At 43.0% G+C, this 19,313-nt stretch overlaps 1 pseudogene; it reads left to right on the top strand.

The window, feature by feature from the left end:
• Window positions 1-9,097: 9,097 nt before the first annotated feature.
• On the top strand, window positions 9,098-19,183 carry LOC123048560 (zinc finger CCCH domain-containing protein 19-like; annotated as a pseudogene).
• Window positions 19,184-19,313: the final 130 nt, after the last annotated feature.

Raw genomic sequence — 19,313 nt, 5'->3', positions numbered from 1 at the left:
TTTTAGCTGGAACATCAAATGGTTCTTATTCTTTCTGCGTTGTATTCCTATACAAATTGTTTATTTTTCCTCATTTTGGGAGAATTTTTCAAGTATTATAAGTATGGTGAATGTTCAGATTATTACAGACTATTCTGTTTTAGACAGATTCTGTTTTTGATGCATAATTTGCTTGTTTTGATGAAACTATCAATTCATATCAGTGGATTAAGCCATGAAAAAGTTATATTACAGTAGACACAATGCAAAAACAAAATATGAATTGGTTTGCAACAATACTTAGAGTAGTGATTTGCTTTATTATACTAACGGATCTTACCGAGTTTTCTATTGAAGTTTTGTGTGGATGAAGTGTTCGATGATCGAGAAGGTCTCGATGTGAGAAGAAGGAAGAGAGACAAGAGCTCAAGCTTGGGGAATGACCGAGGCACCCCAAGTAAATATACAAGGAGACTCAAGTGTCTAAGCTTGGGGATGCTGCGGAGGCATCCCCTCTTTCTTCAACAAGTATCGGTATGTTTTCGGATTCGTTTCGTTCATGCGATATGTGCAATCTTGGAGCGTCTTTTGCATTTAGTTTTCATTTTTCTTTTATGCACCATGCTAGTATGAGATAGTCCTTGGTTGATTTATAGAATGCTCTTTGCACTTCACTTATATTCTTTGAGTATGGCTTTATAGAATGCTTCATGTGCTTCACTTATATCATTGGAAGTTTGGATTGCGTGTTTCTCTTTACATAGACAACCGCCATTTGTAGAATGCTCTTTTGCTTCACTTATATTTGTTAGAGCACGGGCATATCTTTTGTAGAAAGAATTAAACTCTCTTGCTTCACTTATATCTATTTAGAGAGATGACAGGAATTGGTCATTCACATGGTTGGTCATAAAATCCTACATAAAACTTGTAGATCACTGAATATGATATGTTTGATTCCTTGCAATAGTTTTGCGATATAAAGATGGTGATATTAGAGTCATGCTAGTGGGTAGTTGTGGATTGTAGAAATACTTGTGTTGATGTTCGTGATTCCTGTAGCATGCACATATGGTGAACCGTTATGTAACGAAGTCGGAGCATGATTTATTTATTGATTGTCTTCCTTATGAGTGGCGGTCGGGGATGAGCGATGGTCTTTTCCTACCAATCTATCCCCCTAGGAGCATGCGCGTAGTACTTTGTTTCGATGACTAATAGATTTTTGCAATAAGTATGTGAGTTCTTTATGACTAATGTTGAGTCCATGGATTATACGCACTCTCACCCTTCCACCATTGCTAGCCTCTCTAGTACTGCACAACTTTCGCCGGTACCATAAACCCACCATATACCTTCCTCAAATCAGCCACCATACCTACCTATCATGGCATTTCCATAGCTATTCCGAGATATATTGCCATGCAACTTTCATCATCATCATATACATGACTTGAGCATTCATTGTCATATTGCTTTGCATGATCGTAAGATAGCTAGCATGATGTTTTCATGGCTTGTCCATTTTTTGATGTCATTGCTACGCTAGATCATTGCACATCCCGGTACACCACCGGAGGCATCCATATAGAGTCATACTTTCTTCTAGACATTGAGTTGTAATATTCAGTTGTAAGTAAATAAAAGTGTGATGATCATCATTATTAGAGCATTGCCCAAAAAAGGGAGAGGCCAAAGAAGCCTAAATAAATAAATAAAGGGGCCAAAGAAGCTCACAAAAAAAAGAAAAAAAGGGGGCAATGTTACTATCCTTTTACCACACTTGTGCTTCAAAGCAGCACCATGTTCTTCATATAGAGAGTCTCTTGAGTTATCACTTTCATATACTAGTGGGAATTTTTATTATATAACTTGGCTTGTATATTCCGATTATGGGCTTCCTCAAATGCCCGAGGTCTTCATGAGCAAGCAAGTTGGATGCACACCCACTTAGTTTCAGTTAGAGCTTTCATACACCTATAGCTCTAGTGCATCCGTTGCATGTCAATCCCTACTCACTCACATTGATATCTATTGATGGGCATCTCCATAGCCCGTTGATACGCCTAGTTGATGTGAGACTATCTTCTCCTTTTGTATTCTCCACCATCATATTCTATTCCACCTATAGTGCTATGTCCATGGCTCACGCTCATGTATTGCGTGAAAGTTGAAAAGGTTTGAGAACGTCAAAAGTATGAAACAATTGCTTGGCTTGTCATCGGGGGTGTGCATGATGTGAATATTTTGTGTGGTGAAGATGGAGCATAGCCAGACTATATGATTTTGTAGGGATAACTTTCTTTGGCCATGTTATTTTGAAAAGACATGATTGCTTTATTAGTAGGCTTGAAGTATTGTTGTTTTTATGTCAAATGATAGACTATTGCTTTAAATCACTCGTGTCTTAATATTCATGCCATGATTAGATATGTGATCAAGATTATGCTAGGTAGCATTCCACATAAAAAATTATATTTTTTATCATTTACCTACTCGGGGACGAGCAGGAATTAAGCTTGGGGATGCTGACACGTCTCCGTTGTATCTATAATTTTTGATTGTTCCATGCCAATATTATTCAACTTTCATATACTTTTGGCAACTTTTTATACTATTTTTGGGACTAACATATTGATCCAGTGCCGAGTGCCAGTTCTTGTTTGTTGCATGTTTTTTGTTTCGCAGAATATCCATATCAAACGGAGTCCAAATGGAATAAAAACTGACGGAGACTTTTTTTTGGAATATATATGATTTTTGGGAAGAAGAATCCACGCGAGACGGTGCCCGAGGGGGGCACGAGGTAGGGGGCGCCCCCCAGGGTGTCAGGCGCGCCCCTGACCCTCGTGGCCACCCTGTAAGGCGGTTGATGCCCTTCTTTCACCGCAAGAAAGCTAATATCCGGATAGAGACCGTGTTAAAATTTCAACCCAATCGGAGTTATGGATCTCCGGGAATATAAGAAACGGTGAAAGGGAAGAATCTGAGAACGCAGAAACAGAGAGAGACAGAGAGACAGATCCAATCTCGGAGGGGCTCTCGCCCCTCCCGTGCCATGGAGGCCATGGACCAGAGAGGAAACCCTTCTCCCATCTAGGGAGGAGGTCAAGGAAGAATAAGAAGGAGGGGGGCTCTCTCCCCCTCGCTTCCGGTGGCACCAGAGTACCACCGGGGGCCATCATCATCACCGCGATCTACACCAACACCTCCACCATCTTCACCAACATCTCCATCACCTTCTATCTACAGCGGTCCACTCTCCCGCAACCCGCTGTACCCTCTACTTGAACATGGTGCTTTATGCTTCATATTATTATCCAATGATGTGTTGCCATCCTATGATGTCTGAGTAGATTTTCGTTGTCCTATCGGTGGTTGATGAATTGCTATGATTGATTTAATTTGCTTGTGGTTATGTTGTTGTCGTTTGGTGCCCATCATATGATTGCGCGCGTGGATCACACCATAGGGTTAGTTGTATGTTGATAGGACTATGTATTGGAGGGCAAGAGTGACAGAAGCTTCGACCTAGCATAGAAATTGATGCATACGGGATTGAAGGGGGGGCCAATATATCTTAATGCTATGGTTGGGTTTTACCTTAATGAACATTAGTAGTTGCGGATGCTTGCTAATATTTCCAATCATAAGTGCATAGAATTCCAAGTAAGGGATGACATGCTAGCAGTGGCCTCTCCCACATAATACTTGCTATCGGTCTAGTAAAGTAGTCAATTGCTTAGGGGCAATTTCGCAACTCCTACCACCACTTTTCCACACTCGCTATATTTACTTTATTGTTTCTTTATCTAAATAGCCCCTACATTTTATTTACGTACTCTTTATTATCTTGCAAACCTATCCAACAACACCTACAAAGTACTTCTAGTTTCATACTTGTTCTAGGTAAAGCGAACGTCAAGCGTGCGTAGAGTTGTATCGATGGTCGATAGAACTTGAGGGAATATTTGTTCTACCTTTAGCTCCTCGTTGGGTTCGACACTCTTACTTATTGAAAACTGTTGTGATCTCCTATACTTGTGGGTTATCAATGCTTAAGTCTGTCCGAATCATGTTAGCTATTGCCACATTTTATGATTATGAAATTTGGCAAATGGATGTAAAGACTGCATTCCTGAATGGATTTCTGGAAGAAGAGTTGTATATGATGCAACTTGAAGGTTTTATCGATCCAAAGGATGCTAACAAAGTGTGCAAGCTCCAGCGATCCATTTATGGACTGGTGCAAGCCTCTCGGAGTTGGAATAAACGTTTTGATAGTGTGATCAAAGCACATGGTTTTATACAAACTTTTGGAGAAGCCTGTATTTACAAGAAAGTGAGTGAGAGCTCTGTAGCATTTCTAATATTATATGTGGATGACATATTGTTGATTGGAAATGATATAGAATTTCTGGATAGCATAAAAGGATACTTGAATAAGAGTTTTTCAAAGAAAGACCTCGGTGAAGCTACTTACATATTGAGCATCAAGATCTATAGAGATAGATCAAGACGCTTGATATATTTTCAATGAGTACATACCTTGACAAGATTTTGAATTAGTTCAAAATGGAACAGCCAAAGAAGGAGTTATTGCATGTGTTACAAGGTGTGAAGTTGAGTAAAGACTCAAAACCCGACCACGGCAGAAAATAGAAAGAGAATGAAAAGTCATTCCCTATGCCTCAGTCATAGGTTCTATAAAGTATGCCATGCTGTGTACCAGACCTATTGTGTACCTCACCATAAGTTTGGCAAGAGGGTACAATAGTGATCCAGGAGTGGATCACTGGACAGCGGTCAAAAATATCCTTAGTGGAATAAGGAAATGTTTCTCGATTATGGAGGTGACAAAGAGTTCGTCGTAAAGAGTTACATCGATGCAAGCTTTGACACCGTTCTGGATGACTCTAAGTCTCGATCTAGATACATATTAAAAGTGGGAGCAATTAGCTAGAGTAGCTCCGTGCAAAGCATTGTAGACATAGAAAATTTGCAAAATACATACGGCTCTGAATGGGGTAGACCCGTTGACTAAATTTCTCTCACAAGCAAAACATGATCACTCTTTGGGTGTTAATCACATAGCGATGTGAACTAGATTATCGACTCTAGTAAACCCTTTGGGTGTTAGTCACATGGAAATGTGAACTAATCACATAAAGATGTGAACTATTGATGTTAAATCACATGACTATGTGAACTAGATTATTGACTCTAGTGCAAGTGGGAGACTAAAGGAAATATGCCCTAGAGGCAATAATAAAGTTGCTATTTATATTTCCTTATATCCTGATAAATGTTTATTATTCATGCTAGAATTGTATTAACCGGAAACTTAGTACATGTGTGAATACATAGACAAACATAGTGTCACTAGTATGCCTCTACTTGACTAGCTCGTTGAATCAAAGATGGTTAAGTTTCCTAGCCATAGACATGAGTTGTCATTTGATTAACGGGATCACATCATTAGGGAATGATGTGATTGACTTGACCCATCTGTTAGCTTAGCACGATGATCATTTATTTTGTTGCTATTGCTTTCTTCATGACTTATACATGTTCCTATGAATATGAGATTATGCAACTCCCGAATACCGAAGGAACACTTTGTGTGCTACCAAACGTCACAACGTAACTAGGTGATTATAAAGGGCTCTACAGGTGTCTACGATGGTACTTGTTGAGTTGGGATAGATCAAGATTAGGATTTGTCACTCCGATTGTCGGAGAGGTATCTCTGGGCCCTCTCGGTAATGCGCATCACTATAAGCCTTACAAGCAATGTAATTAATGAGTTAGTTGCGGGATGATGCATTACGGAACGAGTAAAGAGACTTGCCGGTAACGAGATTGAACTATGTATTGAGATACCAACGATCGAATCTCGGGCAAGTAACATACCGATGACAAAGGGAACAACGTATGTTGTTATGCGGTTTGACTGATAAAGATCTTCGTAGAATATGTAGGAACCAATATGAGCATCCAGGTTCCGCTATTGGTTCTTGACCGGAGACGAGTCTCGGTCATGTCTAGATAGTTCTCGAACCCGTAGGGTCCGCATGCTTAAAGTTCGGTGATGATCGGTAATATGATTTTATGTGTTTTTGATGTACCGAAGGTAGTTCAGAGTCCCGGATATGATCACGGACATGACGAGGAGTCTCGAAATGGTCGAGACATTAAGATCGATATATTGGAAGCCTATATTTGGATATCGGAATAGTTCCGGGTGAAATCGGGATTTTATTGGAGTACCGGGAGGTTACCTGAATCCCCCGGTAAATGTATGGGCCTTATTGGGCCATAGTGGAGAGAGAGAGAGAGAGGAGACCAGGGCAGGCTGGGCGCCCCCTCTCCCTCTGGTCTGAATTGGACTAGGAGGGGGGCAGCGCCCCCCTTTCCTTCCTCCATCTCTCCCCCTCCCTTCTCTCCTAGTCCAACTAGGAAAGGGGGGAATCCTACTCCTGGTGGGAGTAGGACTCCTCCTGGCGCGCCCTGCTAGGGCCGGCCGGCCTCCCCCTTGCTCCTTTATATATGGGGGCAGGGGGGCACCTCAAGACACACAAGTTGATCTTTTAGCCATGTGCGGCGCCCCCTCCACCATAATCCACCTCGGTCATATCGTAGCGGTGCTTAGGCGAAGCCCGCGTCGGTAGCATCATCATCACCGTCATCACGCCATCGTGCTGACGGAACTCTCCCTTGAAGCTCTGCTGGATCGGAGTTCGTGGGACGTCACCGAGCTGAACATGTGCTGAACTCGGAGGTGTCGTACGTTCGGTACTTGGATCGGTCGGATCGTGAAGACGTACGACTACATCAACCGCGTTCTCATAACGCTTCCGCTTATGGTCTACGAGGGTACGTGGACAACACTCTCCCCTCTTGTTGCTATGCATCACCATGATCTTGCGTGTGCATAGGATTTTTTTTGAAATTACTACGTTCCCCAACACGACGATCTTCAGGACGACGTCAATGACTTGCGAGGGAGGAAGGCGATAATGAACAATCTTGTTTTCTTCGCGTGCTCTGTTTAAAAAAAAGAGGCCTGAGGTTCTTTTTTTATTGTAGAGAAAATGCCATGGTTTTGACGATACCACAATATGAATACTACTGTTTTTTTGTGGTTGCCAAACAACTCACGGTAAAATTAAACTATGGTATTTTAGAAAACGGTGGTATTCTCACAACACTTCAAAAAAACTGAGCTGTCAAATGGGGCCCAATTGGTTCATCTTGCCATCATCTGCATATGCTTCTTGCGTTTGCATTCTCGTGCTCTACATTGTTGTTTGCTAGACAGCGATGGCGGCCACTTTATATCACGAAACGGATAACAAGTCATTTGCTTTTAGCCATTGTTGGATCATATTAAATGGCAAGCCAAAGTGGACACAACTTATGGCCGCTCTCAAGGCCGACAAGAAGAGGAATGACGGCTCAAGCTTCCACCAATCAATTGGGTTGGACAATATCGTCGCCGAGAGCCACCGTACCAAAGGATAATCGGCAAGTCATGGGAAACATGTGGGAGAAGGCAAGGGCTTCCCGTGACGACATGGCTACAAAAATGTCCGCCACATGGACATGCATTTCTTCGGTGATGGAGAACAAGAAAGAGTAGAGGTACAAACTCATGTTGGATGCGCAAAAAGGAGAGGATGGATTGAGATCGAAAATGGGTGGATAAGAAACTGAAAATTGAGAGGGAGAAGACCGAATTGGAGAAGGAAGAGGCGGCGATCAAATGAGAGCTCGAGAAGGCCAAGACATTAGAGAGATTGAGCTTGAGAGGACATGTTGCAACTCGCAGAGGATGCATAGGATGCGAAGATCATGTTAGCAGACGAAACCCTCTTGGATGAACATGCAAAGAAGTGGGTTGCAGAGAAGAAGAAGGAGATCAATGACCGTAGGGAGTACGAGGCGGCGAGGGCGGCCACGGTAGCAGCGAAGCATGCAACAAGGATGTAGGCGGAGCATGACGCAAGGATGTCCTCGGAGCAGGCCGCATGGATGGCGTCCGACGAGTGATTCAGCCAGCCAGTGAGGCATTCGTCAGGCTCGAGCATTGATTTCTTTTTGGCATTTCCAAATTGTTGTTGAACTATGATTTGCTTTCTTTTGTTTTGATATGTTGAATTCGAACAATTCGTATCATACGATCGACGTATATGAATTGTATGGATCAAAGCTTCGCATTTAAGGTGTTTGGATGTGTGCCAGCCCATATAAAAAGGCCGCCTAGCACTGTCTGCAGACCCGCCCGAACGCACCGCCACGGGTGTAAGGGGGCCGGATTTGCCTGCCCTAGATGCTTTTAGGAGACAAAGGAAATGGCGTATTCAAATATGTTACACGTGCCATTCATAAATTATATGAAAGCTGCAAATATGCAGTATACGATCGGATCATAGTGCATGTGCTAGATTTTGTCCGTGGACACGTCCAGGCATGTCCACGTCGGGTGTAAAGGGGCCCGAATTTGCTGGGCGTAGATGCTCTTAGGAGACACACAGAAAATGGCGTATTCAATAGTGAGAGCCCGCGCACATGTTACACGTGCCATCCATAAAACATATGAAAGCTGCAGATATGTAGTATATGAGTAGATCACAGTGGATTTGTGCCAGATTCTGGAGACCTGTGTTGTATGCTAATCATGTTTCATTGTTCCCCGTAGTCTCTACTTAGTGAGCTCGAGGGCCCAGCTGATTTTGACCGGCAACCGTAGGTAAACGGCGCAGGCGAGAAAACACGCACGACAACGGCCTCGGCCGATCGGCAACGAGCAGCATTTTTTTTTTTTGAGTAATGATCAGCAAGGAGCAGCAACCACGTCCTTCCTCGGCCACCACCACCGTCGCCACGGCGTGAGCCAAATAACTGCCTCCGAGCCAACCACGCGGCCCGGCCATCCAATCGCGGGGCAGGAAAGGGTCCGGGGACCACGCCCGAAAAAGCGCGGCCCCACAGCAACACGCCCCCCACTTCGCGGGGCTCCCTCCCCCTGGAGCGCACCCACCACTCCGCCCCCCGATCGTTGGGGTTTTTACCCCGGATGCCCCGGCCTAATTACCGCCACCGCACCGTCCTTTTGCATTTCGAGTCGGCTCGTCTCTCTCTCTCTGTGTGTGTTGTGTCTGTCTCTCTCCCTCTCCCTCCACCTCGCTCGCTGTACTCTCCCCACGCGCTCGTGGTCGTACACCAACTCGACCTACCCGCGCGGATTGGGCCGCGGCGACGGGGTGGAGAGGCTTTGCCCGCGAGGTTCAGCTAGGGTTAGGGTTTTTGCCCTGGATTCGCGCGAGGCCCTGCTGACCCATGGACGCGGGGCAGATACTCTCCCCCGGCGAGGCAGAGTGGCCCCCCGAGCTTCGCCTCCCGCCGCCGCCTCCCATGCCGGACCCCGCTCCCCCTCCGCGGCCCAGCCAGCCGCCTCCAGCGCCACCAGCGGGGTCGGCACACCCTCACCGTCTCACTGCGTGGCTGCAGGCTCCTGCCTCGAACAAGGAGCCTTCCCCGCCTCGTCACACGGAGGGGTTTGATGATTCGCACTTCCTCGGCTCGATCATGGAGGCCGCGGCCCCGGTCCAGCAGCAGCAGCAGCAGCAGGAGGAGGAGGAACCTGCCGTGGCTGAGGCACCGGTGAAGAGGAAGAGAGGCAGGCCGCGGAAGAACAGGGACGGAGCGGTTGCTGCGCCTGCGCCGCCCAAGCCAGTGAAGAAGAATGACGAGGAGGAGGTGGTGTGCTTTATCTGCTTCGACGGGGGCAGCCTCGTGGTTTGCGACCGCAGGTGCGCGCGCGAATACTAGCTTTATTATTTATTATCTTCCTCTGTATCCTGTGTGCACCAGTGCGGGTTGGACTCGTTGCCTCGACAAGGCTGAAAACCCTGTTCTGTGGCTGCAGGGGTTGCTCCAAGGTGTACCATCCTGCCTGCATCAAGCGTGACGAGTCGTTTTTCCGCTCCCGTGGCAAGTGGAATTGTGGTATGTCTTGGTCATTCTAGTATTTGCATGGAGTATAATCACAATATCAATGCTGCAGTGTGTTGGATATTCATATAGTATTTGGCATATTAATACTTCTGATAATGGCAGACAAAAGCTCTATTGAAAGAAATTGGTAACATTTGAAAGAACCTGATTTACCTAAGAGCAGCGTTGATCTTCTTCCATACCCCTTCAGTAAAGTAATTTGGATATGTAGTCTTGCCTTCCCGAACCTCCAGCATGAATGCCCGATCACATTCATTATAGACGTAGAGTTTGTAAGATGCTTTTTTCCGCAATATAGCTTATGCCCAGTTAGTGTTGAACCATTTCCACTTTTTTTACTACACATTTGTCTTCATGATCAGTTGTCTGTTGATGTGTACATGCCCTGTTATAAGGCTGTTTATATAGTGAAGTCGAAACAGATTTACGTGTTGAGTTTATGTAGGAGAACTGGATATGCTCGGTTGGCATTACACCATATGGGGCAAGAAGCACCACGACGATAAATAGCTGCTTTTTAGTTATCATATACGATTACATTGTAGTATGTGGCTATGTGCATGCGCCAACCCTTTAACTTCAGAAACGATAGTTCAATCTGACCTGTCCTGTATCTTGATGCCACACATGCCAGGTTGGCACATTTGCAGCAGCTGTGAAAAGGCAGCACAGTACATGTGCTATACTTGTACTTACTCCCTCTGCAAGGCATGCGTCAAACAGGGCAAATTCTTTGGTGTTAGAGGGAACAAGGGCTTCTGTGACACTTGCTATGCCACTATATTGTTGATAGAGTCCAAAGACCAAGATGCTACAAAGGTATTGTACTGTTGGCCCTTAAATTGTATACCACGTTCCATTTTTCTGAAGCACAGAAGCATCTGTATGCAAACACTAAAACATGTGCATCTCTATGGAACCAGAGTGTTCATACATCCTTCTCTCATTCCTTGGACAAACCACCACTACATTTTAGTCAGCTCAGCAGCACAGTAAATGTATAATTATGAAAATACCATCCATCATGAGGGTGACACGTGTGACTCAGGTCATCGTCACACTGACATTTTCCTAACTATGCATCTTCGACAGTGCTGAGCTATTAAATGAATATATCGCCATTGGCCCAAAACTTTAATCAAAGTAAAGTTGGGCACACATACATCCTAATTTTTCCAGTTGAGTCCCTAAACACCGCCATTCAGTTAGGCTATTTCAATCAGAAAAATAATGTGGCACTAAAAAGTCGAGTTAGCACTGCAAGTCATGAGTCAGCAAGTGCATAGATTGTGACCTCGGTTTCTGTAAGGAAAATGCTCCTCCATTCCAGCGAATACCGCACACACGTATTCCAAAATTGAACTTGGACTATCAATTTAAACAACTAAATGTGGGGTATGTGTGACAAAAGTTATTATACTAATGAATTCATATTCGGAAGAACTTTTCAATGGTATAATTTTTAAGTTGCATAACTTATGTTTGTTGGTTAAATTGACGGTCAAAGTTTAATTTTGAAATGCGTGCATGCTTTATTCACTGGAATGGAGGTAGTAATAAGTTTTGAATGCCAATTCATGGAATATGGGAACATTTCCCTAGTCCCCATGTTATTTTCTTAGTAATTTCTTTCATTATATATATATTTTTGTATTAGGTCTCCTGATTACGTTGCATGCTTTATTGCGTGATCTAAATCCTAGCCTTTCTACCGAGGTTGTAATATTGTTATATGAGCTGCAGGCCTGTAGCTATGGATTTCTGTGCATGCTAAGTTGGTAGCTTTTGCTGAGTCAATTTATCCACTGTATTGCCTTTAAGTTTAGCCACATGTGTCTTTGCCTGTGTTGAAATTGCATTATAAAATTATGCTACTAGCTTGAATCAGATATGCAACCACGGAACTCTGATGTCACCTTCAAAACGCACAATACATAATGATCGTGTGGCCTAATTTCCATTCTGATGCATTTGAATAAACTAGATACTAAGTATAAGTACTGATACGATCATACCTAAATTGCTGAATCGGCACACCATCGTCATATGATGGCTAAATTTGGTTGTGCTCATTCATTATCCGTTTTAGTATGCAACTTTGCTCGCACTGTTTGCTGATATCTGAACATATGGTGATTCTCCTTTTTTTAGCTTAGATGACTGAGATTTACTGCACCTAACTTTAATGCCCTTAAGAAGTTCCATGCGGGTATATGCTTGATAATTGTTCACTTTCTTGGGGCCTTGTTGGTACTGCATTTGGCCATCATCTAGTCTTTTGCAGTGCGGAAATCTTCTGTTTTGGCAGAGGCCTACCTGCAACATGCAATACTATTAAAGTTGAAATCTGCTTTGTTTGGGACGAAGATTGTATAGATAGATGCTAGGAACAAGCAATACTTCCATTCTAGGTTTGATTTGCATAAATCATGAAATGGTCTATTCTTGTTTCCTTTTTGATTGATTATGTGCCTGTGATGTGTCATATGGACTTGTTATCATATTTTTTCTCGATGCCAGGTGATGGTTGATTTTGATGATAAAAATAGTTGGGAATATCTCTTCAAGTTATATTGGCTGGATGTAAAAGGGAAGCATTTATTAACATTGGAAGAACTAATCAGTGCCAAAAGCAATTGGACTGTTCGAAGCATTTCTGCTAGGAGAGAAAAAGAGGAGTCATCTGGTGAGCGATATGAAGCAAACAATGACCACAATGTCAGTTCTGACAGCTCTTCGAGGAAACGAAGTCGGGGTACTTCTTTAAGGAAAAGGGGCCGGAAGCGGCAAAATCATAGTCTTAATACTGCAAGGAACTGTGAAATTTCAATTAAAGGTTCTGAAAGCTTACCCAAGGGAGCACCATTTGAAGGCATGGATTTGTCGGGTGACACGAAATGGGCCTCACCGGAGCTGCTGGGATTCATTGGGCACATGAGAAATGGTGATGTGTCTCAAATTTCCCAATTTGATGTTCAGGTTCTGTTGCTTGAGTATATAAAGCAAAATAATCTTCGTGACCCTCGCAAAAAAAGTCAAATTATTTGTGATGCAAGGCTTAGTAGTCTGTTTAGGAAACCACGTGTTGGTCATTTCGAGATGTTAAAACTTTTGGAGATTCATCTTCATGTGAAAGAGACTCCAGCATTAAATGGTGATACCCAATTAGCCCGTGAGCCAGATTCAGCACAAGTAGATAGTGGAGGACATAGTGAGATGGGAACTAAGTTAAGCTCTGATAAGAGGAGGAAGACTCATAAGAAGCTTGAAAGAGATCTACCAGCTAATCTAGAGGATTATGCAGCCATTGACATGCATAATATCAATTTAATATACTTGCGCCGCAGCTTGATGGAGGATATCATTGATGATGTTGCTGCATTCTCTGAGAAAATTACTGGTGCTTTTGTGAGGATAAGAATTCCGGGTTCTGGCCAAAAGCAAGATATGTATCGCCTAGTCAAAGTTCTTGGTAAGATTTTTACTCCTGTCTGATTTACCGATATTAGCTACTCAATTGTAATTTAACTAAAATGATTTTGTATGCAGGTACACATAAAGTTGCAGAACGATATAGTGTTGGTAAGAAGACAACAGACTGTGCACTTGAGATATCAAACTTAGATAAGAAGGAAGTGATCACAATGGATACGATCTCAAATCAGGATTTCACGCAGGTAATGCATGCAAGGACACATGTTGCTTATACATTTATTTGTTTGATACCTATAATATCGGGTGAGCCTTCACTGACCGGAAATGCTGTTAGGTGTTGGCATGTTTTTGTTGGCTAACGAACTTAGTATACACTTTCAAGTGAAACATACATTTGATTGTAAAAATACATTATGAATGACTATAATTGGCAACTATTTTCACATTTTAGATCATCAATGCACAATTTTAATGTTTAGTTAAGGCGTTGAGCTACAAAATCGTTGTTTCAATTTTTAAGAAACATGCTTTGTTGTTGTGCTAGAATCACGAGAAACAACTATTCATAATGGATCTTACTAGTTACTATAGTCTATAGTAAATGACACACGACCATCAAAGGTTGATGCTGCGTCTCAATACTGCCTTCTCGAATTTGTTAGTGATTATGTCTAATTTTGACACTGGATTTGGACATCTTTTATTTGATCATGTGTATTGTGCAATAAGGGGCTATTGTCGATCATTTACAGACTCATTTGTCTCTTTTTCGCAAGCTTTCCAAGAATCAATCTAGTATTTGAATTTGATTGTTGGATTTGGATCTTGTTGCAACAATATTCTTGTTTATAGACCTTATGATTCAGTATCACCACTGTATATGCTGGCCAATCTCTATCTCCCCCTTTTTTTCACTAGCTCTTAGATGTAATTTTCCGACTGCTGAATGTGGGGGTAGTGTTAGATGAGTGTCTCTTACGTTTTGTTGTATCTAACTGGCTTGTTTGCTTGTATAATGTAGGATGAATGCAAACGCTTACGCCAGAGCATGAAGTATGGTCTAATTCCTCGACTTAAAGTGGTACTGCTGATCAAGATCCAATTTATGATGATCCGTCTGATACCTAAGTTACCAAATTGTGTATGTCTGAATTATTTTCTTCATCTTGTTAATTCAGGGAGACATATATGAGATAGCCAAAAGCTTCCAATCTCTGCAAATTAATGATGTAAGTACTACACTAACAAATAAAAGCTGGCGATGTGATGAGGTTGCTTATTTGGTAATAACCGATAGGTTCTCTAGCTTGACCTAACATCACTTATTGTGTGTTAAATCCTTTTCAGTGGTTGGTAAATGAAAAGCAGAGGCTGAGCCATCTCCGTGACCGTGCTAGCGAAACTGGACGCCGAAAAGAATATCCTTCTAACTTACCATGTTGAGCTATTGTTATATTTTTTATCTTAGCGTTGGTGTTCGTGTTTCTGTGGGTCGTATAGTGTGAAGATCTTGTTTTAGTCCTTGATTGTTTAGTCATGGCTTGGCATGCATATGCTCACCATAGCTGAACCTTTAAAGCTATCAAATAAACTACCATTGTGCACATATTTGTTGGCCTGAGGACACATTTATTCTGGCAAACTTTAACTCATAACATTTGTGACCAAGGACGGTGCTATTGTAGGGTTTAGAATTTGTAATTTTTTTTGAGAGTTTCTCATAACCTCTCTGGAGAACGAAGATACTACATGGGATTGCTAGGTACCGGGTTTAGCTCACAACCTCTTTGGCGGTTATTTTTCGTTTATGTTGTTTTGTCTTCAATTGGAGTTTCTTATCTCCGAACTTTGTTTCTCGCACTTACCGAATAGTATCGGCCTTATTGAGGGTTATCTTTATGAAGAGAACACAATATTTTGTGACCCTCATTTAATGGAGATAAACAACTTTTGTATTGTTCTCATCCTTCCTTTATTTTGTGTTACATAAAATGATATGGTGGAAACCATCTTTCATCTTTAAACCCGAGCTATCATTCAGTGTTCTAAAGATGTTGCATGTGCATCTATCCTGTCATATAATCCCAATTAATTTATGTTTGGCTTTCTTTTTGCATAAGATAGGTAATCATGTGTGCTCTTCATTTAAGTGTTGTTATTGGTGCTACCTTCATTTGATGATCCTTAACTATGTCATACACTAAGAGAGTGCGTAGAGAAGTTACAACTTCTGAACACTCCTGAAGAAATAGCACGCAAGATTAATGAAGTTCCAGAAGTACATGTTGACCCCCATATGGCTCCTACTTATGAATCTGCTGAAGAATGGAATGATGAAACAACTGGTACTTCACCTGTTGACTGTTAATCATATTCTACAATTTATGTTCCACTAGTAAATATTAATTTTCTGAGAACTTATTGACTTTTATGCAGTTGATTTGACCATAAATAGGAATGGACCAGATCTTCTGTTTCCTGGAAGAGAAGGGACAGAATCAAACGCTGTGCAGTACCTGTCACAAAAATGTCCCGATGCTAGTTGTCACTCTAGTTTAAATCTTCCTACGGAGGGCGTAACACATATACCAGGAGCAGGAAGTATCACTAATTTGCAGGCAGCAAATGGGTTGAATATTCCTCGGCCTCGCATTGATTTAAATAATACAGCGGGTGATGCTGCATCAGTTCCGTCATCTGGGGTTGTATCAAGTGACACGGAGCCAGAAAAAGTATGGCACTACAAGGACCCTTCTGGAAATGTTCAGGGCCCGTTTACTCTTTCACAGCTATCCAAGTGGACTACTTATTTCCCAAGTGGCATGAAGATATGGCTCACATTTGAGAGTGAAGAGAACTCATTGTTGCTGACTGAAGTGCTCTCAACACAGAAGAAAGATATCATTCAACCTACGCCAGTTATTAACAATAATAAATCTGCATGGGCAGGCTCTGGGCAAGATAGAATTAACCCAAGTATGACTGGAAACATTACTTCCCCTATTGGCTATAATGTTGTCTACTCTTCTGGGTTACCCAGCCAGTCTTCTGACCATCCTCCTCTGAGAAGAGAAAGTCCAAACTTTATGGGTGAAGCTTTGCCATCAACAACATGCTGGGAGCCACTGGCTTCTAGTGTCCAGATTCAGCATCAGGCAAACTATGCAAGCACCATTCCATCTTTTGCTGGTTCATATAGATCAACAGGACCTCATGGTGATGGGGTCCCCCGAGAAAAGATTGGGGAACACAACAATCGCCAAGAAACCGGTGGTTTGTGTAGTCCAACCCCAGCACCAAAGATTCACAACAGCCAGAGTAACATGAAGCCTGAGAGCTGTTCAAGGTCAAATCTTGTTGATGGAAGAGAATCCAATTCAGCCTTGGGCATTCCTAGTCAGTCAAGAGCTCCTGCCTGCGGTGCACAATCAACTTCATTTACATGCACTTCTAGTTCAAGCAAGACCAAGGAGATCATGAATCTGCAGAAACCATGCCCCCCTGATGCATCAAATGCTTCAGTTAATCAACTTTTTGAGCCTAAAATTGATTCAGTGTTATCCCCTGGCACTCAAGATCAATATCCCAGTCCAAATCCAAAATTTGAGAGGAAGCAGCCTGTGATGAACAAGTCAGGGTCAACATCAGTAGCACCTGAAGATTCAGCTACAAAGGCATATGACCACTCTTCAATAGCTTTCGTGTCAGAAACATCTGGTCCGCCTTCAAGTAAATTTGTTGGCTTGCAATTACTTAAGGAAACACAAACATCATGTGTAGAAGAAAGAGATCTAAAAGATGGAGGCTGTGTCACTCAAACAGCACCACTAAAAGGAGATGCCACATCAGCTAAGAGAGATAACATAACTGTTAGTTCTGTCTCTGATGCTGGAGTTTGTGATGTGCTGGGATCTTTGACAGAACCAAACTGTGGAACTTATAATGTGCATGCTGGAATGCCTTTGGAAAATGTCACCCCAGCTTCAGCTGAGGAAGAAAGGCCGCAGTGCTCTAGCCCTATTGCGCTATCTCCTTGGGGTGAACCTAGTTACTATCAAGGCGGAGCTGTTGATTCTGCTCTGTGGGGTGTTCAAGATGACCCAAGCAATGACATGTGGTCATTGTCTTCACCAACACCTGCTCTCCAACCCTCCTCAGGTAATGAAATGATAGTCTTTTCCTGTTTTTGTTGTTAACTTGACAGAGAATCTTACACCATCTTCTACAGATCTTGGAGCTGATGGAAAAGATACTTCATGCATTATAGAGGAGGCAGTAGTAGCCCGAGGAAGTAGCGCTGTTGGTGAAATATCACCAACACCAGAGGAAAAGATGGCAAAAGGCAACCCAAGCGCTTCCACAGATTGTGGAGTGCCAGAGCAGGTAATCCTTATTTGTAAGATCTAGGGCTTGAGGTCCAAGCGTGATGTGTCTTTCAAAAAGAGAAATCCTAGCAACATGATCCTCTAAATATCTGAGGATTGACGTCCAACTAAACATGTTACTTCTGACTTGATTAGGTAAAACTAAAACCAAGTGCTGCATTGTTGAACTCATCTCTCAAGAGCACAGAAGCTTCAGGCGGGCAACCATTAGGCTCATCTTTGGAGGGGAGCACAAAAGCTTCAGGTCGGCAACCGGTAGGCTCATTCCTGGACGGGAACACAAAAGTTTCAGGCAGGCAAGCATCAGGCCAATTTCTTGAGGGGAGCACAAAGGCTTCAGTATGGCAATCAGGTTCATGTCTAGAGACAAGCACTAAAGGTTCAGGCTGGGGTTCATCTGTAGATGGAAGCACAAAAGGTTCAGGCTGGGGTTCATCTGTAGATGGAAGCACAAAAGGTTCAGGGCGGGGTTTATCTCTAGAGGTAAACGCAAAAGGTTCAGGTTGGGGTTCATCTCTAGAGGGAGGCACAAAAGGTTCAGGTTGGGGTTCATCTCTCGAGGGAGGCACAAAAGGTTCAGGTTGGGGTTCATCTCTAGAGGGAAGCACACAAGCCTCAGGCTGGTTACGATCAAGTTCATCTCCGGAGGGGAGAAAAACTCCAGGTCGGCATTCGTCAGCCCGTGAGAGTTCAAAGGTGAATTTCAAGAGTGGCAGCCAAAACCGTAACTCGTCTTCAGGTCACCAAACAACACCAACAGCTAAAAGCTCTTCAGAAGCACAAAGGAGACAGGGAAGCACCAATTCAAATTCTGCTGGCTGGGGAGAGGCACCAGGGAGCAACAAGAGCTGGCATCCATCTTCTGGCAGTGCTAGTCGAGGCAGCCAGTCGAATCAACACCATGATAGGCACTGTCATGGCAACGAATCACGGCGGGGTAGCTATCAGGGCAATGATTCACGGCGTGGTAGCTCGAACCACTCTAGGAGGTCGTCTGATCATCGTCAAGATCATGGCAGCGGTATGTCGTCAAGATCATCGTCAAGAGGGCAGTCTCAACGAGGAATATGCAAATATTATGAGAATGGCCACTGCTGGAAGGGGCCATCTTGCTCTTTTGTACACCGTTGACCATCGTGGTAGGAAACACATTGTGAAGGTACCACGCCTTACCCCACATTTTTGTATAGCCTGACAAGCCACTTTGTAGTCAGCTTAGAACAGAGCTCTTGGCGCCACTCAGATGCTAGTACATATATCCATACGATTGGATAGCATTTTACGCTTAAAAGACCACTGACGATGAGTATGAATGCAGATTCTCTGCTTCTGGAGCCTGATTTATTCCACTCTGTTCAGTTCAATGGAGTTGACTTCAGTTTTCCCATGACCAGGAAAAAAATGTTTATGTGCGGATATGGATTCTAATCCTGGGCTCATATGCACCCTTGTGAATAGTAAAAGAAAAATCTGGTTTTTTTGCCAACAATCGTC

This window comes from Triticum aestivum, chromosome 1A (assembly GCF_018294505.1).
Source record: "Triticum aestivum cultivar Chinese Spring chromosome 1A, IWGSC CS RefSeq v2.1, whole genome shotgun sequence".
Classification (NCBI taxonomy): Eukaryota; Viridiplantae; Streptophyta; class Magnoliopsida; order Poales; family Poaceae; genus Triticum; species Triticum aestivum.
The sequence above is the reverse complement of the archived record's forward strand: the minus strand, read 5'-3'. Positions and strand labels throughout refer to the sequence as shown.